Source organism: Plecotus auritus (genome assembly GCF_963455305.1).
Source record: "Plecotus auritus genome assembly, chromosome: 3".
In the NCBI taxonomy this organism is placed as follows: domain Eukaryota; kingdom Metazoa; phylum Chordata; class Mammalia; order Chiroptera; family Vespertilionidae; genus Plecotus; species Plecotus auritus.
The window spans coordinates 41,512,713-41,540,426 of NC_137772.1; the positions used below are offsets into that span (position 1 = coordinate 41,512,713).

Below are 27,714 nucleotides of genomic sequence, written 5' to 3' on the forward strand. Positions count from 1 at the left end.
GTTACTACTTTTTTCAAAATACTTTCTTGAGCACTGACTGTGTGCTAGCAGTGCGCTAGCTGCTGTGGATACAATTGAAAATGAAACAGATGGGCTGCCCAGCCGGGAATGGCTCAGTGATTGAGCATTGACCTACGAACCAGGAGATGATGGTTCAGTTCCCGGTCAGAGCACATGCCTGGGTTGCAGGCTTGATCCCCAGTGGGGGCATGCAGGAGGCAGCCAGCCAATCAGTGGTTCTCTCTCATCATTGATGTTCCTATCTCTCCCTCTCCCTTTCTGAAATCAATAAAAACTATATAAAAAAATAATAAAACGGGATTCCTGCCCTTGGGGAGCTCACAGTTTAGGTTACCTCAGCCTTCTTGTATACCCCGGTGACGCATGCTGGTGTAGGCTTCTGGGACTAAGCTTGTTAACAGGCCCTTCTCCAGGGGACTTCTCAGGAAGTTGCTCATTCACGTCGTTTCCATTTGCTACTACCTGCCAAGTGTCGCAGGTCGTCAGGACATTTCTTTCCTTCTGTGTTGAAAATTCTCCCTCAGTTTGTAAATCTGGTTTTTTCCCGGAGGCAATGAAACAGAGAATCATCTCAAATGTTCTTGGTCAATATCTGCTTCCTAAGAACAGATATTGGTTCAGCTGCCTTTGCTTTCTTCTTTTGACCTCATATTGATGTAAAAACTTCGCTAGGCATCCAGGGAAAACAAAGAGTTCTGCTGAGACAAGAGTTGAGTAACCCTGATTTTCAGTAAAGTGAGACATTTAATATTACTTGATTCATTCATAAATACCAAATATGTTGATTATTACAGTCTCATTTTAAAGCCCCTCACAGTCTTGTCTTAAATGGTCTCTCTCAGCTCTAAATTGTATCAAGAAGATATTAATTTGGTGATGGCCTCTTTCAGGATGATGTTCCTCACAAAACGCTGATCAGAGCTGATCTAGTTCAAAGCAGAAGGAGCAAAGGTCCCGTGTGGGACAGTCTGGTTGCAATGAAGCAGACAAGGAAAGAATGGTGGAGACAGGAGCCCAGGGGATGCTAACAAATATTATAGGTCTTCATGTGTTCTTCTTTAAACTTATAGGAATCGCAGTTTATATTTACATGGGCTTTTCGAGAGGAACAGAACTGGAGCGGAGAGAGACTTCTCCTTTGCAAATTTCTGCATTATTTGAAATAAATTTTCTTTCTAAATAAAGGAACATGTGTGACAGCACAGAGAAATCTCGTTTGCAATAAAGCTGTGATAAAGTTCCTGCTGGGAAAGAAACACCATAAGGGAAACTCAGGTAACCAAGGTGTTTGCTAAATTGCTTTGCCCAACAGACAAGAGAGACGCTGAGGAGACTCGGGCCCCAGAGCAATGCTGAGTGAAAAGAATTGGGGAGGCAGCATTTTTTCAGATTATTGGCTGAACTACTGGAGTGCAATACAGACTCTTCTCTGAAGCGTGTCTTTAAATCGTCAGTGAATTCTGTGTGCTCTGTGACTCCCTCTTGGTGGGTGTCTGGAAATAGCTGGCATTTGGGTACACAAAGCTTGAATGTGCAATGAAAGCATGATACAACTGGATTTGAATCCCATTCTTCCATTTACTAGTTGTATGAACTTAGACAAGTGTAGTGGGTTGAATTGTGTCCTCCAAAATTTATGTCTACCTGGAAATAGGGTCTTTACAGATACAATTAGTTAAGGAGGTAGAGAGGAAATCATACTGGATTTAGGGTGGGCCCTAAATCCAATGACTGGTATCATATAAAATGAGAAGGCCATGGGCAGATGGAGGCAAAGATTGGACTAATGCTGCCACAAGCCAAAGAACACCAGGGAGCCACCGAAAATTGAAAGAGACCAGGAAGGATCTTCTTCTACTAGAGCCTTCCGAGGGAGGTGGGTCTTGCCCTTACCTTGACTTTGGACTTCTGGCCTCCAGAACAACATTTCTTTGTTGTTGTTTTTATTATTTAAAGTATTACATGTAGTAGTACAATATCTCCTTCCCCTCCCCCCCCATTGACCTTCCCCCAGCCTCCCCTACCCCCTGTCGCCTGCCCTCATCCCACCTGCCCAGTGTCTTGTGTCCATTGGTTTGCTTATATGCATGCATACAAGTCCTTTGGTTGATTTCTTTACCCCCTCCACAACTCTCCCCAGCCTTCCCGCTGTAATTTGATAGTCTGTTTGGTGCTTTACTACCTCTGTATCTATCTTTTGGTTCATCAGGTTATGATGAACAAAAGACTGCTTTTGCTGTTCTTTATTTTCCATAAATGAGTGGTATTTTTCTTTCATTGCCTGGCTTATTTCACTTAACATAATGCTCTCCAGGTCCATCCATGCTGCTGCAAATGGTAAGAATTTCTTCTTTTTTATAGCAGCGTAGTATTCCATTTTGTAGATGTACCATAGTTTTCTAATCCACTCATCTGCTGATGGGCACTTAGGCTGTTTTCAAATCTTAGCTATGGTGAATTGTGCTGCTATGAACATAGGGGTGCATATATCCTTTCTGATTGGTGTTTCTAGTTTCTTGGGATATATTCCTAGAAGTGGGATTACTGGGTCAAATGGGAGTTCCATTTTTAGTTTTTTGAGGAAACTCCATACCGTTCTCCACAGTGGCTGCACCAGTCTGCATTCCTACCAGCAGTGCACGAGGGTTCCTTTTTCTCCGCATCCTCGCCAGCACTTGTCGTTTGTTGATTTGTTGATGATTGCCATTCTGACAGGTGTGAGATGGTACCGCATTGTCGTTTTGATTTGCATCTCTCAGATAATTAGTGACTTTGAGCATGTTTTCATATGTCTCTTGGCCTTCCTTCTGTCTTCTTTTGAAAAGATTCTATTTAGGTCCATTGCCCATTTTTTTATTGGATCATTTATCTTCCTTTTATTAAGTTGTATAAGTTCCCTGTAGATGTTGGAGATTAAACCTTTATCAGTGATAACATTTGCAAATATGTTCTCCCATACAGTGGGCTTTCTTGTTGTTTTGTTGATGGTTTCTTTTGCTGTGCAAAAGCTTTTTATTTTGATGTAGTCCCATTTGTTTATTTTCTTTTTAGTTTCCATTGCCCTAGGAGTGGTATCGGTGAAGAAATTGCTTTGTATGTTCATGCCTCCTTTGTCAAATATTAATTGAGCATAGTGGATTGGGTCGATATCTGGGTTCTCTATTCTATTCCATTGTTCTATATATCTGTTCTTGTGCCAGTACGAGGCTGTTTTGAGAACAGTGGCTTTGTAATACAGCTTGAAGTCTGGTATTGAGGTCCCACCTACGTTGTTCTTCTTTCTCAGGATTGCTGTGGCTATTCGGGGTCTTTTTTTATTCCAGTTGAATTTTTGGAGAGTTCTTTCTAGGTCTGTGAAATATGCTGTTGGTATTTTAATGGGGAGTGCATTGAATCTATAGATTGCTTTGGGTAGTATGGACATTTTAATAATGCTGATTCTACCAATCCATGAACATGGTATATTCTTCCATCTGTTTACGTCTTCCTCTATCTCTTTTTTCAGTATCCTGTAGTTTTCCTCATATAGGTCTTTTACCTCCTTAGTTAAGTTTATTCCTAGGTATCTTAATTTTTTTGGTGCGATGGTAAATGGGATTGCTTTTTTAGTCTCTCTTTCTGTAAGTTCACTATTGGTATATAGAAATGCCATAGATTTCTTGGCGTTAATTTTGTATCCTACTACATTGCCGAATTCATTTATTAAGTCTGTTAGTTTTTTAATGGAGTCTTTCGGGTTTTTTATGTACAATATCATGTCATCTGCAAATAAGGACAGCTTTACTTCTTCTTTTCCAATTTGGATGCCTTTTATTTCTTCTTTTTGTCTAAATGCAATGGCTAATACTTCCAGTACTATGTCAAACAGGAGTGGTGAGAGTGGGCATCCCTGTCTTGTTCCTGTTCTTAGGGGAAATGGTTTTAGTTTTTGCCCATTGAGTATGATGTTGGCTGTGGGTTTATCATATATGGCTTTTATTATGTTGAGGTATGATCCTTCTATTCCCACCTTGCTGAGAGTTTTTATCAAGAAAGGGTGTTGGATTTTGTCAAATGCTTTTTCTGCATCAATTGATAATGACTATGTGATTTTTATCTCTCAATTTGTTTATGTGATGTATCACGTTTATTGATTTGTGGATATTGTACCATCCTTGCATCCCTGGGATAAATCCTACTTGGTCATGGTGTATGATCTTTCTGATATACTGCTGGATCCGATTTGCTAGAATTTTGTTGAGGATTTTGGCATCTATGTTCATGAGGGATATTGGCCTGTAATTCTCTTTCATTGTGTTGTCTTTATCTGGTTTTGGTATTAGGGTGATGCTGGCTTCATAGAAGGAGCTTGGAAGTGTTCCTTCCTCTTGAATATTTTGGAATAGTCTGAGGAGGATAGGTTTTAATTCTTCCTTGAATGTTTGGTAAAACTCCCCTGTGAAGCCGTCTGGCCCCAGGCTTTTGTTTGCTGGAAGCTTTTTGATGACTGCTTCAATTTCTTCCATAGTTATTGGCCTATTGAGGTGTTTAGATTCTTCCTGATTGAGTTTTGGAAGATTGTATTTTTCTAGGAATATGTCCATTTCCTCTAGGTTGTCCAGTTTGTTGGAATAGAGCTGTTCATAGTATTTTTTAACAATCCTTTGTATTTCTGTGGGGTCTGTTGTTATTTCTCCTCTTTCATTTCTGATTTTGTTTATTTGGGTCCTCTCTCTTTGCTTCTTGGTGAGCCTGGCTAGAGGTTCATCAATCTTTTTTATCCTTTCAAAGAACCAGCTCTTGGTTTTGTTGATATTTTGTATTGCTTTTTTGGTCTCTATGTCGTTTATCTCTGCTCTGATCTTTATTATTTCCTTCCTTCTGCTTACACTGGGCTTTTCTTGTTGCTCTTTCTAACTCTTTGAGTTGTAGGGTTAGGTAATTTATTACCATTGTTTCTTGTTTTTTGCAGTAGGCTTGTAGAGCTATGAACTTCCCTCTCAAGACTGCTTTTGCTGTGTCCCATAGATTTTGGATTGTTGTGTTTTCATTGTCATTTGTTGCCATGATGTTTTTTATTTCTTCTTTGATCTCTCTGGTAACCCAGTCATTGTTTAATAGCATGCTGTTTAGTCTCCATGTGTTTGATTTTTTTGGATTGTTTTTATTGTAGTTGATTTACAGTTTTATGCCACTGTGATCTGAGAAGATGCTTGATATGATTTCTATCTTCTTGAATTTGAAGAGACTTTGCCTGTGACCCAATATTTGGTCTATTTTTGAAAATGACCCATGTGCACTTGAGAAGAATGTATATTCTGTGGCTTTGGGGTGAAATGTTCTGAAGATGTCAATTAAGTCCATCTGGTCTAGTGAGTCCTTTAGGATTGATGTTTCTTTGCTGATTTTTTGCTTAGATGATTTGTCCAATGGTGATAGTGGGGTATTAAAGTCTCCTACTATGATTGTATTGCTGTCAATCTCTCCCTTGATATCCTCCAGGAGTTTTTTATGTATTTGGGTGCTCCTGTATTGGGTGCGTATATGTCTACCAGAGTTATTTTTTCTTGTTGGATTGCTCCCTTTAGTATTATGAAGTGGCCTTCCTTATCTCTTTTTATGTCCTTCATTTTGAGATCTAATTTGTCAGATATAAGTATTGCTACCCCTGCTTTTTTTTTTCATTTCCATTCGCCTGAAAAACCTTTTCCCATCCCTTCACTCTCAGTCTGTGTGCGTCTTTTTTTCTGAGATGGGTTTCTTGCAGACGGCAGATATATGGGTCATGTTTTCTTATCCAGTCCATTACCCTATGTCTTTTGATTGGGGCATTTAATCCATTTACATTTAAAGTTATTATTGATAAGTACTTGTTAGTCACCATTTTTATTCTTTACCCCTGTGTTCCTTCTTCGCTTCCTACTTCTGTTTTTTGGTTTGTTGTTGTTTTTGTTTTTTTGTTTTTTTTACAGCAGACCCTTTAGCATTTCTTACATTGCTGGTTTGGTGGTAATAAACTCCCTTAGTCCTCTTTTGTCTGTGAAGCTCCTGATTTCACCTTCAATTTTGATTGATAGCCTTGCTGGTACAGTATTCTTGGATTCAGACCCTTCCTTTGCATGACTTTGTATATTTCATTCCATTCCCTTCTGGCCTGATGTGTTTCTGTTGAGAAATCAGTCGCTACCCTGATGGGGGATCCTTTGTAGGTAACTTTCTGTTTCTCTCTGGCTGCTTTAATATTCTTACTTTGTCATTGGTGTTTGCCAATTTAATTATAATGTGTCTTGCTATCTTTTTTGGGGGGTTCATTTTGCTTGGGACTCTGTGAGCTTCTTGGATTTGGGTGGGGCTTTTCTTCCCTATATCAGGGAAGTTTTCTGTCATTATTTCTTCAAACAGGTTTTCTATTCCTTGCCCAGTTTCATCTCCTTCTGGCACCCCTATTATGCAAATGTTGTTTTGTTTTGTATTGGCCCAAAGTTCCCTAGGCTCTCCTCCTGCTTTTTAATTTTTTTTTTCTAGAAGCTGCTCTACTTGAGTATTTTTTCCTACCTTGTCTTCTAGCTCACTGATGCAGTCCTCTGCTTCTTCTAGTCTACTCTTGATGCTTTCTATTGAGTTCTTTACAGCAGCGATGTCATTTTTCATTTCTTCTTGGTTCTTCTTCATTTCCTCTTGGTTCTTACACATATTGTCGAATTTGTCTTCCATTCTTTTCAGCCACCTTATGACCATTTCTCTGAATTGTTTCTCTGACAGGTTGCTTGCCTCCATTCCGTTTACTTCCTTTTCTGGTGATGCCTGCTTTTCTTTCATATGCGGGCTGTTTCTTTGTTTCCCCATGATCTCTCTTCTCCGGGTGTCTGGTTAGGGAGTTCTCTCTCTCCTGCGTTGATTTAAAGGCACAAAATACAACACAACAAGGTACAATGCACAAGGCACTGAACAGAAATGTATTCATGATATTAATGACCCCAAATAAAGGTGACCACCAGATAAAGGCAAATTAGAGGATAGGAGAGAAAGAAGAAGAGAGAGAGAAAAAAGAAAAGGAGTGCAAAAGTGAAATTGGGAAAAGGAAAAAAAAGTAAGAGAGAAAAGAAAGAGAATAAGAAAAAAGAGGGGGAAAAACTATATATATGGGGAGAAAACTCCAATAGAACAGCCACTAATCCCAACAAATGCCAGCAACAAGTACCTGGAGATGAATGCAAACTACAAACAACAACTAATATCAAGCAAGGTGAGGGAAAACAGAAGCAAAAAACAAACAAACAAAAAAAGAAAAACAATCACAAACCAGCATAAAAAATCAATATAATCAACAATCAAGCAAACAACAAAAGGACAGAGAGAAAAAAAATTTTGGATAGTGAAGAGAGGTGTGCATGGACTTGGAGCAGGGGATTGGAAATTAGATATATAAGTAGGGTGAAATTTTAACGGGAAGGAATAGGGAAAATCTAAAGCAGCAAAAGGGTAAGAGAAACAGGACAACAAAAGGGGGAGAGTGAGGAAGAGAGTGTTGGCATAAAGGTAAAGTTGAGATAGAGTAAAATGATGCTAAAGGAAAGATGAAAATAGAATGTAGAACACTAATCCCAAAGTAAAATAAAGAGAAGACAAAATGACACTTTTTTTAAAAAAAGGTAAAATACTGATTGAAAATAAAAATGTAATAATTAAAAAGGTAAAATCAAGTGAGAAAAGAAAAAAAATAGTTTCTTAATTAAAAGATGAAAAAAATAAAATGTGCAGTAGTGAAGGTCATTCACTTCCTCTGTTGTTCTGTTTGGCACGCCTGTTTCCTAGGCAGGACAGTTTTGAAGTTCCCAGTGTTCCACTGCTCCTCAGTGTTGTAAGCCAGTCCTGATTTTTAAGCAGGCAGTATGTCTCTATTTCTTATTTTCCTTTGTTTGTTTTTACACAAGAGTCAATTTGTGATTCAACTCCTGGGTGGCAGTGTTTCTGGATTGACCTCCGGGTCTATAAGTCCTCTCTAGCTAGTGTTTAGATTTGTTTTCCCTGTGGCACTTAATACCGGTTTCGGGGAGTGGGTTGCTCCAGAGCTGGTTCTCTGATGGTTATTACCCACTCTGATCCCCAGGTTCCAGAAAAACAACTTTCCCCTGCAGTCTCTTAGAATGACCCCAATTGGGTTGGGCTTAGTAATCAGAAGCATGGATTTAAAGTGGAAAAAAAACAAGAGCCAGAGTAAGTGTGCGAACTCCAGGGCTGTGCGCAAGTCTGTGCAGTCTTTTTTCCCCTTGGGTCTAAGCAGCCGGGACACTTTTAAAATTTTTAGGTTGTCCTTTTGTGCCCAGATCAAAATGGGTTGCTTTTTAAAGTTCCCTTCTGTTAGCAACTCTGCGGATCCCCTTCCACATTCACGGATCACGCCAGCCCCAAGAGCCACGGATTTTCCTAGGCACAGACTTCCCCAGGTCCTCCAGCTCCCGCATGCGCGTTTCTCTCTCCTGCTGGGACCATAGACCTCACCTTATCCCGGGCGAAATCTGCCCTTTCTGTGAGGGAGTGTAGAGCTCCTCTGAATCCGCGTGCTTGCACCACTCAGGGACCGATGTTCTCGGGTTCGCAGCTGTTCGGTGGGTGCCATAGTTGTAGATTCCCTGGGCTTTTCAGGTGTCCGATAACATCCACTTTCCTCTTCAAGATGGCGCAGTCTCCACATCCGAGCTGGTTGCTCCGGAAGGGAACCCAGCAGCAGTGGGGGCTGTCTGGTCAAGGGAGCCCCGTCCAGCAGTCCCCCACCGTCTCCTGGAGTATAGCTGTCCCTCAACTCACCAGCAAACATTCCCCGTGCAACCACACACTCTCCCTTTGTTTTCTCACACACTATCTTGCAGTCTGCCTTCCTGTCAGCAGCCATCTTCTTTCTCTCCAGAACAACATTTCTACATGAAGCCACCCAGTTTGTGGTATTTTATGGCAGACGTAGGAAACTAACACAGCAACTCAGCTTCCTCATCCATTAAACAGGGTGTAATATGACCTTTTGCCCAGGATTACTGGGAAGTTTAAATGAGACGAGTTATATAAAGCCCTAGATCAGTGGTTGGCACATAATATTCAATAAAAAATGATAACCCTCACTTTTCATGAGGTTTTTATCCTGTAATTAACAACCCAGAAACAACCTAAATTTAAATTGTGATCACTTATTGCAAGTGCCCCATGATGGGCTGCCAGTTGCGAGTGGTTCAGGGTTCAGGTTCAGGGTTCGGGCTCTGGAGGAGGCCGCACACAAATCAAAGAGACAAGACAAGAAAATATTAATTTGGGAATTGGGGGCCAGGTGGAAGCCCAAGAGAGGACTCCGCTCTGCTATGGCTGGGAGATCCCTTTTATTCAGGTTTTGGGATACACCCATAGCCCTTAGGCAGGCAATTTCCAGTAACAGCTCCATGATAGCCCATCAGCAAGGATTTACATAAAACTAAAAGGTGGAAGTTGCTTCAGCTCCCTTTGTCTCCACCAGACAGTGGGTGTATGGCTCTGACCCTTGCCAGAGCCTCAAGGTTGACCAGCTTTCCGGGTTCCTTGCCCACACCTCTCTGCTAGTGAAGACAATGGGCAGCTTCCAACAACTTATGTGCTGAGTCTGATTAGTTCAGGAAGTACTTTAAAACTGTTACACTGTCTATCAAAACTGGCTTGAACATCCTGCATTTCCAGTCATTTTATTTTTAAATACGTGGCATTTGTTAAGGATCAATAAAGCTTTATGCTTCTTACTTGTGATAAGTGTTTGAGAAAATGTTTTCCCTGTAGATTTAAATTGAACTTTTACTCATTATTTAAAAGCAGTTTTGTCTCAGCAGTTACATTTTGATAGCATTAATTTTGATAAACAGACTTTTGAGATTTGTCTTGAGGGATATCAAAATGCTCGTTTCTAGAGCTTTGTGATCAATATGTGGATGACAGCGTTTACGCTTTTACAGCCCTGATGTACAGAATCTGCCTCCATCAGCAAACAAGGTGATAAGGAGGACAGAGCAGTGACTAGGAGGGAGAGATCTATCCTAGGGCCAACTTCACAGACATAGGTCTTTTTTTTTTTAAGCTTCAATAATTCAATTAAATACAAACACTTCCAATCCTGTCTTTAGTTACCAGGAACCTGAGATGAGTCAATTACTCTATGCCTCAGTCCCTTCTAATAAAAATAATGGTGGTGGTTGTTGCTTTTGTTGTTAATGTCTCCTCTATGAAATGTGAGGGTTGGACTAAACCAGGGGTCTTTAAACATCATTAGGCGCTTAACCTTTTTTTTTTTTAAACTAAATCTTATACAGAAGTACACTTTAAAAAGGTGTAAAAGTGAGCTGCTTTGGATGCTTATGTAAATCCTCATTTAAAAATCTGTTATGTGCCCTAGCCAGTTTTGCTCAATGGATAGAGTGTTGGCTCGAGGACTGAAAGGTCCAGGGTTTGATTCCAGTCAAGAGCATGTACCTCGGTTGCAGGCTTGACCCTCTGCCCTGGTCAGGGTGCTTGCGGGAGGCAGCCAGTCTGATGTGTCTCTCTCACATCATTGTTCCTTGTTTCCTCCCCTTCCTTCCACTCTCTGAAAAATCAATGGAAAAATATCCTTGGGTGGGGATTAACAACAATAAAAATGTGTTGTGAAACATAAGAATGTTTGAAATTCTGACTGTTGTGTAAATAATAAAATACATGGAATGTTTCTAGTCCTGACGGGACCTAATAAGGTAAAGTACCTCCGACTGGAAAAGTAAAATTCTGCTCTGCCATTCATCAGGGTGAATAGGAGAGAACAGGAGGTGAATAGGAAACCACATTTCTCCCACAGACACACTGTTGTCATCATGTGTCAAAGAATCCCCTCTGCTTTCTTACTGAGAAACCCCACTCTGGAAAAGCACTGACCATCAGAAGCATTGCTGTTTGAAACCATCAGTAAGAAGGAAACATCCACTCTACCTGGAGGATCCAAGTCACTTTGACACAAACAAGCAGGCTAGGTTCCCAGGCCAAATACAGAGCTTCATGTAAAGGGTTTCTGGACATACCTGTCCACATCCTTCATAACTTCTAGTCTCCAAGGACAGGACACGGCCCGGGGTCCATCCTGCAGTGCAGACCTGATGTTGACCCTCTGCCCTCTTTCACCTCAAGCCTTTGAAACACTTTCCTTTAAATTCCACTGAACCTTCCCCCCACCCACCCCAGTCTCTGAACTATCTGTTTGGTGAGGCATCCCAGAGTTCCTCTGGTGCCCAGTCTCCCCGCTGTAACAAGCCAATAGACTGACTGTCCAATGACGGCTGTGTGCTAGAGGTCTCAGATTGGGCTAAGACAGGCCACGTGCTAGTCACGACCTTGGTCAAGCCATCTAACCTCTTTACCTCATCTGGAAAGTGGAGGAAAGTCTCTACCTGGCCTTTACTACGTGGGAGTAAGGATCATGTGATCATGTATACAAAAGCTCTTCATGGCCAGAACTTCATTGGGACTAGCACTTTTAACAAAGAGGTTCAAATGTAAGAGAAATTATTAGTCCAGAGGACCTACATTTCAGCATGTACTACCCAGCGTTCCTGTTTTAACCCTTAGGTTAAAGCGCTCAGGTTTCAGGTGCACCTGGATACGCATTCAAATGTTGACAATCCTGATGATGGCAGCGTGCCCTTGAGTGGGTTATTGAGCCCCTTGGAGCCATATCATATGTAGAATGGGAGTGATAATATCTGCTTCATACTATTGTTCAAAGGACAGAATGAAAATGTGCAGTGCTAAGGCATATAAGAATATTTCATATGTATTAATTTCCTACACTGACAGTTCACAGGAATCAAGATACATTTCACTGTAGGTCTACATTTTTTAGGCACCAGGTAAGCAATATTTCCTTTACAATGTTACTGTTTGGAGAGCAGGACCAAATCACTTGATCCTAGTGTTAAGAAGAATAGTAGCAGCAATGTTACCGGGTTAGAGTTTGGATTTGCCTTTTTGCAATGTAATTAGCTTTGTTCATGGTGGATGGCATATTTGGTCAGATTCCTTTTTCTGGGAGTTCTTACAATTGTGCTCCTATTCCTGATTAAGGATTTATTCACCAAAACTAATAAAACAATCTTATCTAGCACTTCACTTGATTCTTTGCTTGTTATTCCTAAAACTTACAGAAGATGGGCAAGAATAGCGTAGCCAGGGGTCCTCAAACTACGGCCCACGGGCCACATGCGGCCCGCCGAGGACATTTATCCAGCCCGCCGGGTGCCGCTGCCTGTTCTGCTTAGCAGCCGACTCGTCCCGGGCCCGCAGTGCACATAGGAATTTGTTCATAGTTTTTTTTTAAAACTATAGTCCGGCCCTCCAATGGTCTGAGGGACAGTGAACTGGCCCCCTGTTTAAAAAGTTTGAGGACCCCTGGTAGACCATCTCATCTGTAATTGCTTGGGAAGTTTCATAGACTTTTTAGAAGAGATGCTGAATATCTTTTGTGGAGAAAAGGTCAATGCCTTAATTTTAAATATCTGAGAGCAGTTCACATAATCTTTAAAACATTAATTCCAGAGATACTAGACTGAATTTAATGTGAATGAACTTATTAGCTTCACGAGGTTGGTTTTGTCTACTCATTCATTTCTTTGCCATGGATATTGTTTAGCAGTAAGACCTGTTGTATTAAGTAAAATAACTTGACAAGGTAATGAAAAATAACCCTGCTGCTTTCAAATTGAACAATTTTTTAGAACTAGGTTTAGAAATGGAAGCAAGGAATCCAATTATTTGCATAATTTATTTTTGTACTTTTTGCACACATATTTTCTAAATTAGCCTATTTCATGGATCCCATGTTTAACTGTAAAGCCTTTCTGTTAAGTTTGTATTGATTTACATAGGGTAAAGGATCAAAAAGTAAACCATTAAATAAATATTATTGAATACCTATTCTGTGCACCATGGTGGGAAGGGCAGTGTACTGTATTTAGTCAAATAGAAATTAGGCATCTACCTTCTGACACCAAGGTCTGGAAAACAGAATTTGGCAGTTTCCTGCTGAGATTTAGATTTTAAAAAATGGCCAAACTAGATGATTCCAGTTAAAGATCATTTGCTAGCTTAAATTATTTCAGTTGATAAAGGAAATGTTGAGTTTCGAAAACAGGCATATCATTTACCAGCTGCAGAACCCTGAGCCTGGAGGATGTGGGAGATTGTAGATGGCAGAGCAATGGACCACGGTGAGCAGGAAAAGAGCTGGCGGTGGGCGAAATCTTTTTCAGGGAGTGACTCACCTGTACCACTTGGATGCAATCTGACAACCTCGATGAATCAACTCAGTAACTAACCCCTGCAGAGCAGTTGGCTCACGAGGGCTCCTGTGTAACCCACCAACCCTAAACTGACAAGCCAAGGACTCTTCTAAACTGACTGAAAACTTTTCTTGAGAAACTGTGCCTTTCGCCTTTACGAGGGTAGTCCCACCCCTGCGTTTGCTGGGCAGCCATGTTTGCTGTGGCCGTGCCCTTGTGTGTGCCCATACACGCGTAAGTCCTGTGGAATCTAGATCCTGCTCCAGACTACCCGAACTAGAATCTGCACTTTTTAAATTTCATTTTTCAATCACAGCTTATAGTCACCATTGTTTTGCATTTAGAATCTGCATTTCTAAACAAGATCTACAGTTGATTCATATAGACAATACCGTTTGAGAGTAACTGGAGCAAATCTTCAATAAACCATGGTTCTCAAACCTGAACATACACCTGAAGCACTCACTAAAATGCGCACACCTGCCCGCCCCCCCCCCCCCCCCCCCCCCGAGAACTGCTGGTTCAGAAAATCTAGGGTGTAGCCTGAGATTTTGCATTTCTTTTTTCAGTAGCTGAAGCCACTGTTCTGGGACCACATTTTGAAAACCACCACTTTGAACTATTTGGCTATGAGGTTTTTTTGACAGTTAACTGATGACTTCATTCCACAGAAGCTGCTCCGTGTGTGTGTGTGTGTGTGTGTGTGTGTGTGTGTGTGTGTGTAGCTGAGGTGGTGTATTCCCGCCCCCCCCTCCCCACACCCCCCCGCCAGGCGCTCTGGGTCCCACATGGAGTCCAGGCAGGCCAGGAGCGCCGGGTGGGGCGTGTTAGAGCAGACCTGTCTGCCCCGGGCGCAGGGCACACAGCGGCGTGGCCGGAGCGGGCTGGTACCGCGTCCCGCCTCCAGGGGGCGCCGCCGGGGGCGGCCTCGCGGGGCGGGTGGTCAGTCTCCGCCGGAGATTTCCGCTCGGCTGCCCGGCCCGCGCTCCCCGAGGGCGCCGCGCTCTGCAGCAGGTGAGGGTCGGGCTGGGGCCGAGCCGAGGACCTGGAGCTGCCCCGCCTGTCTGCGCGGCTGCCTTGGGGACCCGGGGACTCGGGCCGTTCGTCCCTGCGTGGCGTGCAGCTCCGGGGCCGCGTCCCGGCCCGGCCCGCGGGGTGCGGGGAGATGGGGACAGGAAGAGGGGGAGGGCCGACTTGGGCCGGACCGGGCGGTTAAACGAGTTCCCAGATCGGCTCATTCGGCGGAGGCGGGCGCCGCTGCCAGAAACAGGACCTGCCTCCAGGTGTGCGCAGCTGTTGCTAATAAGGGAAAAGGGAATACTTCAGAAGGTAGTTATGAAAGGATTTCTCAGTTGAATAAGGCTTAACACTTTTCGGGATTTGTTTTAATGTTCTTTTATTTATTTTTGTTTTTTAATATATTTTTATTGACTTCGGAGAGGAAGGGAGAGAGAAACATCAATGAGAGAGAGAATCATTGATCGGCTGCCTCCTGCACGCCCCCTACTGGGGGCCGAGCCCACAACCCAGGCATGTGCCCTTGACCGGGAATCAAACCAGTGGCCTCCTGGCTCATGAGTCGATGCTCAACCACTGAGCCATGCTGGCTGGGCTGGAATTGTTTTTAATTTTAGAGATTCGTGTTTGTGAAGAGACCAAAAGCTACAAAAGAAATATAAAAACTTCTGGCATTTGCCAGTTTTTGAGCTTAGTTTCCTTTGGAGCCATTGGTGACACAGGAAATTTTGGAGCAGTTTGTTTCTCTTACCGCCTTGATTACGAAATATGGTTATTGCTGGTTCACTCTGTTGACCAAAGATAACACAATCGCACTGGAAACCCTAAATAGGGGCATGGTTCACGCCAAGCTTACTTTGTTCATATTGAACTGATAAGAAAATTCATGGTTGCCCTTTTGTAAAAGCAGCTTATTAATTTTGCTTCATGTCCCAGGAGAAATCATGTATTAAAAACTAAGGGGTATCTCTAAGTCAGTTGGGTTGACCCATGTAAAGTGTAGGTCTTAATCACGCATGTACGTATGCACTTTTTCCTTCAATTGAAGACTGTTCTCCCAGTCTCACACAATTTACTGAAATGCTAATATGAAGAGCTCCTGTAGTTTGCCCTCATTTTCCCCAAATGCTGTTTTCTTGAACTGACTGCCAGGAGAAACTAGAAACTCAGAAGCACAGTACCTGGCAGAGAGCATTGTATTTCAAAAGTGGAGTTTGCAAAGTTGAAATTCTAATTCGTGGGTTTTTGTTCGGACATAGTTTGGACCAGCTGACCTTGCTAACAAGGGCCCTAACTATTAACACTGGTCCTAGAGAGGGTGGTTATTCCTGCTGGCCTTGGGTAAAGGGCAGCAGGAAGTAGAATGGAACACAGATAGAAACTGAAACTGATTATGTTTTTAAATTACCTGCTCATTTTTCTCTTTATTTGATCTAGCAAGATCTCTCAAAAGTCCTAACCTGTGTCAGCTGTTCCAAGTGGAGTCATTGGAAGGCTTTGCACCCACATTAGCCAGGGCTTTTCGGAGTGGGTAGGGTGCCCTGCAGGCTGGCATGATGCAGGCAGCCGTGTTTGCAGAGGGACCCATCTCAAGCAAAGGTGACAGTAGGAGGACAAAAATCAAGTGATCTTAGCCAGGTGCAAACTTTAGTCATTAGAGATTTCATTAAGAGAGCATTGGTTAAACGTGACCAGCATCTTGCTTAACAGGGACCCATTCTTTAATTGAGGGTCTCTCTTGTCAGTGAAACTGCTCAGGGCAAGAAAGCCTTGTTTAGGTTGGACCTGAGAGCTGTGTAAGATGATATTATTGTAGCCCTCCAGTGGGTTTACGGAAGAGAGCTGGTTACTGGAAGTTTCCGAGTTTGTATGGCATTATGAGGTAACAGACATGATAAATAGCTCAAGTGCTGAGAAGGATGGAATGCCTGCCAAAAAGGCAGTTGCCATTGGAGCACAACGATGAATTCTCACTGGAGGATTTGGGCAAGGTCACATCTGGACCTTGAGCATAGAGTAGAATTTTTTAAAAATATATTTCATTGATTTTTTACAAAGAGGAAGGGAGAGAGTTAGAAACATCAATGAGAGAGAAACATTGATCAGCTGCCTCCTGCACACTCCCTACTGGGGATGTGCCCACAACCAAGGTACATGCCCTTGACCGGAATCGAACCTGGGACCCTTCAGTCCACAGACCGACGCTCTATCCACTGAGCCAAACCGGTTAGGGCAAGAGTAGAATTTTTATAGGCAGAGGCGTGTAATGTTGCATTCCTGATGGTAGACACCATGAGTAAAGAAGTTTAAAATGTAACTATGTTCAGAGATATGGGAGCAAATGATATGTTGAGGTTGGACCCAGTGTAAGAAGGAGTGGGGTCGGGTGGAGACGTGCCTGGAGAGAAAGGCTGTGTGGCGATAAACTTTCCGGCCGGAGCCACCTTCCGCCTCTCGCCTTGTCACGTCAATTTGCATATTCCCTCCTTATTGGCAGTGGGCGCCACCATCTTTGTCGTGGAGTTACAGTCCATTTGCATATTCCATCTTTATTAGATAGGATACCATTGTCACCTCCTAATCAAATTAACAATAATTCCTTGTTGTTTTCGAAAACCCAGTCCCCAGTCAAATTTCCTTGATTGCCTCAGAAATGCACTTATTCTTACTGTTGGTTTGTGTGAACTGGAGTCCAAACATGGGCCAAATGTGGTATTGTGTTGAGTATATATTGTCTTTTTAAATCTAGGACCAGGGGTTTGGCAAACGTTTTCTTAAAAGGGCCAGGTGCTAACTCTCTGAGGTTTTGCAGGCCATGTGATCTCTGCTGCAACTAACTACTCAACGTCTTGTCCTGCAAAGGTAGCCATAGATGATATGTACATGAATCAATTTGGCTGTGTTCCAATACAATTTTGTTTTCAAAGTTTTTTGTTTTAAATTCTACTGGTAGGCTGGGCCATAGTTTGCCAACCATTGTCTAAAGCAGAGATTTTCAACCAGTGTACCGCAAGAGTTTTTAAAACACACAATACCTGACTGTTTAGTCAGGGATACTAACTTCTTTTCCCTTAGATTGTCAAAAATGACCACAGCCAATACAACAATAGCTGTCTGGAGTGAATAAATCAAAATTATACCTTTGTTTTTGGTTAGATGGGTGAAAATATATTTTTTGATGGGTCACAGAATTTTAGTAATGAGTTTGCTATGAGATGAAAAAGGTTGAAAATCGCTGGCCTAACACAGTGCCTGTGAGTTTCTCTAATGCCAGTAGTTCATTGGTGTCACCTGGTCGTCTATAGCTGCCTCACATTCTGGATTTATTCACTTTTTTGTATAGTGTGGTTTAGCTTGCTCCTCTAGCTCCTATATTTTCTATTAGCTGGAAGTTAGACCGAAAGGCGTAATTAAGTTCAGGTTCATCATTTTTGGCAGATGTAGTTTGAATTTTTTTAAATGTACATTTATGACCTTAAAAGCGTTGGAAACCCTCATCCAGGAGGCTCGTTTCTTCTGCAATAGTCTTTGCCCGGTGACTGAGAATACACTTTTTCCTTTCCCTTCTTGTTTTCCTTACTTGAAGGAGAGGCTATAGCTGCCATTTCTCAAGAAGGTTGAGAGAACTTTGAACCCGTCTGCTAGGGCAGTGGGAACTTGCCTTCTTCAGGGCATCCTGTGGCCTCTCGGGCAGCCAAACCACATTTTGCCATTGCGTGGAAGTAACTTCCTTCCTTGGGCCCACATCCAAGGCCTAACATGCCTTCCGGTGGGGGCCGGGTGATTTGATTTTGTTTTTAAGCCCCTTATCACATAAACAACTTTCCTCACCCACCCTCCTCTTCATCTCTCCCCCAGCAGGACTGAGACCTGGATGCCTGGCTCCTGGTTATGCCCTAGGGTGGGAGTCCGGATCCTGGGGTCCTGTTTGGAAGGATTCTGAAGTCAAAAGCTTTTCAGACTCTCAGACTTAATATGATGCTGGATTCCAGGGTCAGACGGTTTTGAAGAAACGAGCTTACAGGTGAGAATTGTTTTTCCTCTGTTCTTTAGTGTCTGTTGCTCTTAAATTCTAGAGCACCAGAGAAAGTATGTTGACAAATACTGTGAGGTGGGAGTCCTTGTCTTTTTGTCACTTAAGACCAGTAGGGGAAACTGTTCGTTCATCTCTGTACCCATTTTTCCAGACAACCGCCATTGGGACGTGGTCTTTTTCTTATTGGTTTGTGAGAATTCTTTATATACTGAGAATGCTAATTTTTGTCATATAATACATTACAACTGTTTTCCCCATTTTTTAAAACTTTGTTTACAGTACTTATTCTCTGCAGAAAATTTTAATTTTATATAAGAAAAATAAAATCTCTTTACAGTTTTACTTGCTTTGTGTTTTGCTTAGAAAGGTAATAACCATTTCAAGGTTATTTAAAAATTTTTTGCTTTAACAGATAAATGAACATGTAATGAGAGCTAAGAACATGTGATTCTGAAAAAGAATAACATTAAAGGGGGCTTTTTCTACCAGATAATATCATATTAAATTGATTAAATATTAGCATTAAGATAGATCCTACATTGATAAGTATTGAAGTTGGGGGGTGTGTTTGGGGGATCATTATATCATTATTTTTATATGTACTTGACTTCTCATAATAAAGTTTTCTTTAAAAAAAGAATAGTAGGGTAAAACTATCTTTGCCCCATTGGTTCATATTCAGCAACTATTAATTGTCTGTATGCTAAAGGGTATTGTGTTAATAAATGCACAAGATCTTGGAACTTATATTTCTCACTTAGGAGACAGATATTGTCATGGTTAAGGGGACCAACTCTTTGGTCAGACTCCTGGTTTTAATCCTGGTTCTGCCATTTATTAGCGGGGTGATTTTCAACTTTTTTATTTTAAAAAATGGGCATAACAGTCATGTCTATCTGATAAGGTTGTTGGGAGAATTGAATAAGAAAACCCATGAGAAATTCTTTGCATAGTACTTGGCATTTAGTACATACTCAATACATGTGAACTCTGAAAAGGAGAAGAATGCAAATAGCAAGGACTAAGGTGGAGAGGTGTGGTGCTAAGTGACTATGTGTAGTAGGGGTCATGACCTCACATGGGTTGGTTAAGTGGGGTCTGGAGAGAAGAGAGTTGGAAGGTCGCATATTTTAATGGAATGAAAGTGCCCTTCATTGGGGCAGCAGAGAAAGGGCACACGCACAGGCCTACGACTGGGAGACGCACATCTGATTTTGCTTTGGGTTCCCAGTGCTCCTGGATCTCACTGCCTGGAAGGAAGGCGTCACTGGGGCTGAGTCCCACCCTGAGGCCCTAGAGGAGAATCAGTTTTCTGGAGTTTTCTGCCCACATTCCTTGGTTCATTGCCTTCCACCTTGAAAGATAGACATATCGCATCCCTCTGACCCCTCCAAGGCGGTCACAGCTCGCTCTCTGCTCGGAGCCAGGAAAGCTTCTCTGCTCTTAAGGACTCGTGGTCAGGTTGGGCCCATGTGGATAATCCAGGATCGTGTCTGCATCCCAAGGCCATTGGCTTTAATCACATCTGAAAAGTTCCTTGTGCATTGCACGGTAACATGTTCACAAGTTTTGGGGATTAGGACATGGACATCTCTAGGGAGGGAGGGGGCTTTATTCGTTCACTCCGCCTCCTGATGCATTAGCTGCTGCAGCTTCAGGACAGCTTTCCAGACGTTTGGGGCCTTCAGATGTGTTACTACCAGGTGCTCATCGTTCTCAGAGCCTGTTTCCACTGCTCCTCCATGCTGAGGGGGAGCTCTGCTCTAGACTCTTTGGGCCCCTCCTTCCTCAACATTAATAACACTTCTGGGGGACAGGAGTCAATGGCTCCCCATGTGAAATGTCACCCGTTCTTCAGAGCTCGACTGATGGGCTGTCAGAAACCTTCATTGATTCCCTCCTGTGCCCCCGTCCTCCCCACGGGTCACACCTGTCTCTGCACTCTGATGGGGCTTTGCTGCTGCACTTTTACCTTTTCGTTCTTTCTGTTATTCTTACCCATGTAATTGTGTTTGCATGCTAGCCTTACACAGTGTTGGACTATTTTAAACAAAATTCAGACTAAAATGTTTAGCATTTTCTCATCTATTAATGCTGATTAGATGAGAACCAGGACTTGCTCATTTTGATTCCCCAGTAGTGCCTTCCACATAATAGGCAGCCAGTCAGAAAGAGCTCACTTCCGTCGGTGGGGGGTGTTTTATGGGACTCTGACATTTTGAGTTATGCCGGAGTAAATTGGAGAGGTACTTCGCACATTATGCTGTACCTTTGTCCATTTGTTCAGATTACTACATCTGCTTTTTAACTTTCTGAGTGTTTAGCTCTTCCTGTTGTCATCTCTACTTAGGAGCATGCAGCAAAGTTAATGAAAAGTATTAATATTCCTACAGCTCATGATGGTTTTACTAATTTATGAGCATTGAATGAGGTCTGAAAAGCATTCTTTAAGCCCCTTATTTTTTAGTAGAATCACAATTGCCTGCTTTGAATTACTCTTTCTCTCTTGATGTGGTTTTCTATAAAGTTAGATGCAGATTATAAAAACATAATGAAAACCATGAGGGGGGATTAGTGTAAGTTTTGCTGTTTCCAGAAAGTCACATAAATGAAATTATATAGTATGGAACCTTTGAGACTGGCTTTTTTCACTCAGACGTGTGTATCCTTTCTCATTCCCAAATGGCATTCCATCTTACAGACGTACCACAATTTGTGTATCCAGTCATTGTTGAAAGACATTGGGATTCTTTACAGTTTGAGGGGATTATGAATAGAGCTGCTATAAACATTTTTATATAGGTTTTTATTTGGTCAAAAGTTTTCATCTTTCTGGGGCAGATCTCAGGAGTGGGATGTCTGGGTCATTTGGTAAATGTCTGTTTAACTTTATAAGAAACTACCAAACTGTTTTCCAATGTGGCTGTGCCCTGTCATTTGTATCCCCACCCAGAATGTATGGGAGTTCTAGTTGCTCCCTATCCTTGTCAGCACTTGATATTGTTGTTTGTTTGTTTTAATTTGAGCCATCTTAATAGATAGGTTGTTTTTATTTTTCATTACTTTATTTCAGTTTTTTTAAGTATTATAAAAAATCATTTCTAATAATTCTTTAATAAATTACAGAATTAAGCTTATTTTATATACCTGTTATAAAAATAAATATTTCTGTTTTGGGGGGATAGTCTACATTTAAAAATAGTAAGTATTCTATATTGGGGAAAAAGTTAAAAGCAGAATATGTAGATAGGACTCTTTCTTAAATCTCATCATTGATACATAGTATATGGCAAAGGATTCCAGAATACTTTCTGAATACATGATGCATTTTGCAGTAACTCATTCATTATAAGCATCTTATGCATGTCCCATTCCTATTTTGCCATTAGTAACCAATAGTTAATTGCTTCATGCTAGGTTAGATTAACTGGTGACTCATTAGTTACAGGAGAATAAATGATCTAAGCAGAGAATAATTTCTTTGAATGCCTTTTAACTCTAGTGAGCACTGTTGTAATGTTAAAATGGACTGCTCCCATGTGTCTGAGGCAGTAGTAAAAGCTTGCATTTGAATAATTTAGGGACCATGGTCCCTGGTCACTGTTGCTTGAAAGTGTGAAGTTGACTACTGGCTTAATTACCAAAATGTCACTGCTAATCTTGTCGTCCCTCATGCCTAGCATTAGATGGGATTCTGAAAGTCTCAGGGTGCACAAGGTCATTACTGCAGGAGGGCCTGTCTTTAAATTCAAGTCTCACCCACTAACTGCTATGCTATGGTTGGTAGTATTACGTTTAAAAGCAGAGCGGAAATTACTATCATGTCATTGGGAGGATGGTGTGCATATAGGGTTCACTTTGTCACTAGGATCTCTCTGTTTTTCGCTTGTGAACAGTTGCTGAAGGGTTAAACCTGTTGAGAGACCTTCCTTTGTAACACAGGGGCCTTAGAAAGAAAGCCTGAGCTTGAAGAAAGGAAGATTGAGGACAGATTCTCCAATGGGCTTGAGGTTGTGGTCTGAAGCCTCACAGGCCAAGTACTAGGAAAATCTGTTTCCAAATGTAAAGAAATAGGATAGGTTTCTGTGGTTAAGTCATTTTTTATTTAAAACTAACATATTAATTAACCTTTACATCAATTAGGACTGGAATAAATAAAAAACAGTGAAGGGTTAGAAAGGATGTTACTTCCATTGGACCCAAGTATTGTTTTGTTTAAAAAGTTATGGGTGTACTATGCCCTGGCCGGCGTGCTCAGTGGTTAGAGTGTTGGCCCATGCACGGAAGGGTCACGGGTTCGATTCCTGGTCAAAGGCACTCACGTATCCCCGCTCTGGGTGGGGAAATGCAGGAGGCAACCCATCAATGTGTGTCTTTCACATCAGTGTTGCTCGCTCGCTCTCCCTCCCCTCTCCTCCCCCTTCTTCCCTCCCTTCCACTCTCTAAAAATGAATGGGAAAAAAATCTTCAGGTGAGGATTAACAACAACAACAAAGTTATGGATGTCCTTTAAACTTTATGCTTGTTAATATTAATAAAGTTTTATAAATATGCATGTATATTTTGGGGGGCTGAGTTGGAGGAAGGAATAATAGAAATGTATTGGGGCCTTAAATCCATGGTTTTAGAATACCAGACTAATACACCTGCTGCCCCCTGGTGGCAGCATATTAAACAGTGCAGTTCAGAGGTTAAGGAATTCTAGAGAGTTAAGGTGGTCCATTCATTAAGAGGTTCATAGAGGGAGCCGGAGATTGTTTCTCTTTCCAGTTCTTCTCATAATTACTAACTGTATTATCTTAAATCGTTTCATTTGGTTAAAGTCTATATTTCACTTTCTTTGACTGTAAAGTGTAATTTGTAAAGTTCCTTCCAGCTTTAACAGCTTATAATTTTCCAATGATAATAGCAAATATTATATAGCAAAAGATGTCAAGTTCCACGTTTTCTTTTAGCAGGTGAATCCTGCTATAAGTCCCAGATAATTATTCAAGTAGCAGGCGTAACTCCTGAAGCTTGACATGCATTTGGCTCTATCTGTAACAGTCCACAATTGGTCAGCATGAGGACCCTGCATTATTACGACAGCTTACCAGTTACATCATTTAACAGATAATTTTCTCATGTTTAACTGTGATAAATCATAACATAAAATTTACCATCTTAACTATGTAAGTGTATAGTTCAGTGGTGTTAAGTATATTCACATTGTTGTACAACAGAACTCTAAAACGATTTCATCTTGCAACACTGAAATTCTTTACCCATTACTACACAGCCACTCCCCATTTCTCCTCCCCCAGGTCCTGGCGCCCACCATCTACTTCTGTCTCTATGAATGTGGCTGCTCTAGGTACCGCATACAAGTGGGATCATACAGTATTTTTGTGTGTGACTGGCTTATTTCACTCAGCATCATTAATGTCCCCAAGGCTCATCCACATAGTAGCATGTGTCAGAATTTCCTTCCTGTCTGACTGAATGTTGTATACTAGAGGCCTGGTGCATGAAAATTCATGCACTGGAGTGGGGGGGGGGTCCCTCAGCCCGGCCCACCCCCTCTCACAGTCCGGGAGGTGACCCGGTGATCAGGGGAAGGTGACACCCCCATCATACTTCTGCTGCTGCCACTGCCGGCAGCACAAGCCTCGGGCAGCCTTGGGCGGCTGGGAAACCACCATCTGAGGCTTGCCTGGGCCTCGGACTGGCCCTGGGTGTCTGGGGGGCTGAGGGGACTGGGCACCACCATCTTTGAGGGCGTAGCAGTCAATAAGCATATTCCCTCCTTATTAGATAGGAATAGATACCACATTTTGTTTATCCAACACTCGGGTTGCTTCGACCTCTTGGTTGCTGTGAATAATGCTGCAATCAACTGTGGGTGTGCTACATCATCTTTAGTGTGCAGTGGTTAGTAATGCAGAGAGGGTTATACAACTTTTTCTATGCACAAGAGACTAAACTTCATTACAAAGAATACCATTTAATTATTCTAGATAGGATATGGCTTTTTCTAGGGATGACTAAGTTAAAAAGGAACTAACATTTACTGGACACAAGCTATATGCCAGGCACTTACCTCTCTGTAATACATTCTGTTGTTTTTTCCCTTACAATAATTCCGTGATTTCCCCTTCTTTCAAAGGGGGATTAATATTTATTTAAGTCACTGTGTGCCAGGATTTTTATATACATTATAATATAGCAATCGCTGACATGGCATTATTATCCTCAGGTCATGTAACTGAGGCTCAGAGGGATGAAATACCTTGAACACAGTCACCCAGCTAAAAGGTGGCCAGGTTTTACCTGAGAATCATGAACTATATGTCTACTTCAGACATACAGGTTCTTCAGTGCTTTTTCCTGCCTCCAGGCATAACACTACACACCTGCAATCTGAAGGCTATTGAAATAATATCAAGAAATTATACTGCCAGAGGGTTTTGCAGGGTTTGCTGCCTAAAAACAACTGAGAGCTATTAGGCAGTTATCTTGTTTTAAAACAGCTTCTCAAGTTGTGAAGTGTTGGGGCTGTGATTTTCTTTTCAGTTTTATCTAACAAGTACTTCCCCAGCTAGCCCATCAGTAGTTAACCTGTGCAAATGGAAGTTGTTCGCATTGTCCGGCGTGCTGAAGCCGACCAGGCCTCATAGTGGTAACTCATCCTCTCGCAGGTCAGCGCTGTGATCTTCGGTCATGACGTCTAGAGGAGACTCTGTTTCCTTCCTGAAATCTCCCCTTTTTTGGAAGTCCAACATGAACACAGTTACTTTAAAGAATGATGTTTTCACAGAGATTTTGGATTTTTAACTTCAGGCGTGTTGTTAACAAGCCAATCTAAACAAGAGTAACTGTGAATTTGGGGAGTAGACATACACGTGCAGTGGGCAGAGGGTCAAAAGATTGGGGATACTTTTGGTGGAAGTGAACAAGCCATGGCTTGTGAAATATTATATGTAACCGAAAAGTATTCCAGATTTACGTCACTCCCGTCTTTTCCTTGCATCATTATGCTCAAAATTAAAAACAGACATAAAAAGCATCTTTTAAACCTATGTGATTCCTGAGACTAGCACCCGCCTGGGGATGTAGGTAAGTCATGCTGGAAGGTGTGGCCGGGCCTCTGGGCTCATCTCCCCATGAAGACACAGCTTCCACTCCATCGGGGCACAGCACGGAGCATCTATAGCCCTGTGCTGTGTTATGCTGGTGACACCAGGTGTTGAAAGTAAAAAATGTGATTTATTCCACATGTTTCTAATGGTTATTCTTGTTGCTCAATACTTATGCTTAAGCTAGACCTTGAATCATAAGAAAGTAACCATATAACGCTCTTAGGAAAATTGTATTCAGTGATATTGTTTAGGGAATAGTTGCATACAATAGTGGCAAAATTTAAAGGGCTAATATGTACAAACTTGGAAAGGGCCACCATTAGTTATTCTAAGAATTTTTTATTATCTTTGTTTTTAGGTGTTTTGTTTTCCTTTTTGTATAGCTTGGATACTGGAAGTATTTTTTTAAAAAAAAACCAACAAGATACAGCTTTGTACACATGTTAAATCTTTAATATTTGGAAAATTTGCTTTTCTGGTTAATTGAACTTAATGTATAAATGAAGATTAAACAAAAATACTTTCTAGAAAATCATGTGAACATGAATTAGTGTACCTTCCCTGTTTTTACAGTACACAGAGCATAATGAATCCTTTGTAATCCAAAAGTTAATAATTTTCAGTAGCATCAGTGTGGAAATGAAAGACCTTATTCACAACAGGCAAGACATGGAAATAACTTCAGTGTCTGTCAAGAGATGAAGAGATAAAGAAAATGTGTGTGTGTGTGTGTGTGTGTGTATAATATCCCATTATATATATATCTACTTATATATTATGCTTTTCTCCATATATAAAATTCACAAGTGATGACCATTATATATAATGGGAATATACATAAATATCCAGCCATAAAAAGGAAATCATGCCATTTTCAACAGCATGGATGAACCTGGAGGAAGTTATTCTAAGTGAAATAAGCAAGACACAGAAAGACAAATAGAGCAGGACCTTGGATAATGTCAGTTCATTATCATGAGGAGAACAAAAAACTGATTCCCAACCGGGGCCTCTGTCTGTGTGGAGTTTCATGTTCCCCCATGTCTGTGTGGGTTTCTCCGGGTACTCCGGTTCCTCCCGCATGCCAAAGATATGCACGTGAGGTGAACTGGCCTGTCTACATTGATCCAGTCTGAGGGAGTGGGGGGTGGGTGAGTGTGCCCTGCAATGGAAGGGCATCCTGTCCAGGGTGGGTGCCTGCCTTGTGCCCTGAGCTGCCGGGATAGGCTCCACCCGCCGTGACCCTGAACTGGAGGAAGTGGGCTGGAAAAGAACTCTCTTACTTGTTTTTATTAATCTTAAGTGAAGAATAACTCAAATTAATGTCAATGTTTAATGTTAGAAGTGTTTTGGGTCTTTACTTAGAAGTTTGGTAATGTTTTTGTGGTGTTTTGCAAGAATTTTTAGCATATGCAGTGCTTGACTATTTAGTCACATGTACTGGCCTCTTTTTCCTTAGATTGTCAAATTTAAAAAATGATAACAGCCAACACAATAGCGGTTTGGTGTGAATGAATCAAAATTATACCTATTTTTTTACCAGGTTGGCAAAAAATATATATTTTTTGGTGTGCTGCAGAATTTTAGTAATTAGTTTTTGTGCCATGAGTTGAAAAGGTTGAAAATCGCTGGCCTGTGGTAAAATTGGTTTCATTACACGTCATTTCGCTTAAAGTTGCCGTTTCCAAGAGCCTGTCAATGATACTAAGTGAGGACTTCCTGTACTGTATAATGTCACTTAATGTGTAGGCTCCAAAAAGTGGAAGTCACAGAAGCAGAAGAATAGTATGGCCGGTGGCGGGGCAATGGTGAATGTTGGTGAAAGGGCATAAAATTTCAGTTACAGGATGAGTAAATTCTGGGGATCTAAAGTACAGACAGATAGTGACTATCCTATATAATAAAAGGGTAATATGCAAATTGTCCCTTCGACCAGGAGTCCGACTGGAGTTCAACCAGGGGGCAGGCCTGGCCTGCCAACCACCTGGAGCCCCTCCCCCCTACTGGCCCCGCCCCCGATTGGCCCCCTCACACCCCAGTAGGGGGCGGGGCCAGCCAGCCAACCTCCCATGTCCCCTCCCCCCAACCTGCCCGGGGCCTATAGGCCTCGGGGAGGGCCAGCCCCCCCATCAGTGCATGAGTTCTTAAAATTTTCTGAGAGTACATCTTAAGCAAATACACACAGAAGGTAATGAGGTGAGGTGATGGATGTGTTAACTTGATTGTGGTA

General features: G+C 41.8%; 1 protein-coding gene across 8 annotated transcripts in view; it reads left to right on the forward strand.

Annotated features, from left to right (window-relative positions):
- Positions 1-14,142: 14,142 nt before the first annotated feature.
- GGACT (gamma-glutamylamine cyclotransferase) overlaps positions 14,143-27,714 on the forward strand; it is a 50,652-nt gene continuing 37,080 nt past the window's right edge. For 2 of the 8 annotated variants that reach the window (XM_080662429.1, XM_080662435.1), the window contains exons 1-2: positions 14,228-14,327; positions 18,192-18,354. The gene's annotated coding sequence lies outside the window, so the exon portion shown is untranslated. Of the gene's footprint in view, positions 14,643-18,188; positions 18,355-27,714 lie in introns of all 8 variants that reach the window. The other 6 variants (XM_080662432.1, XM_080662431.1, XM_080662436.1 and 3 more) reach the window with 6 other exon arrangements.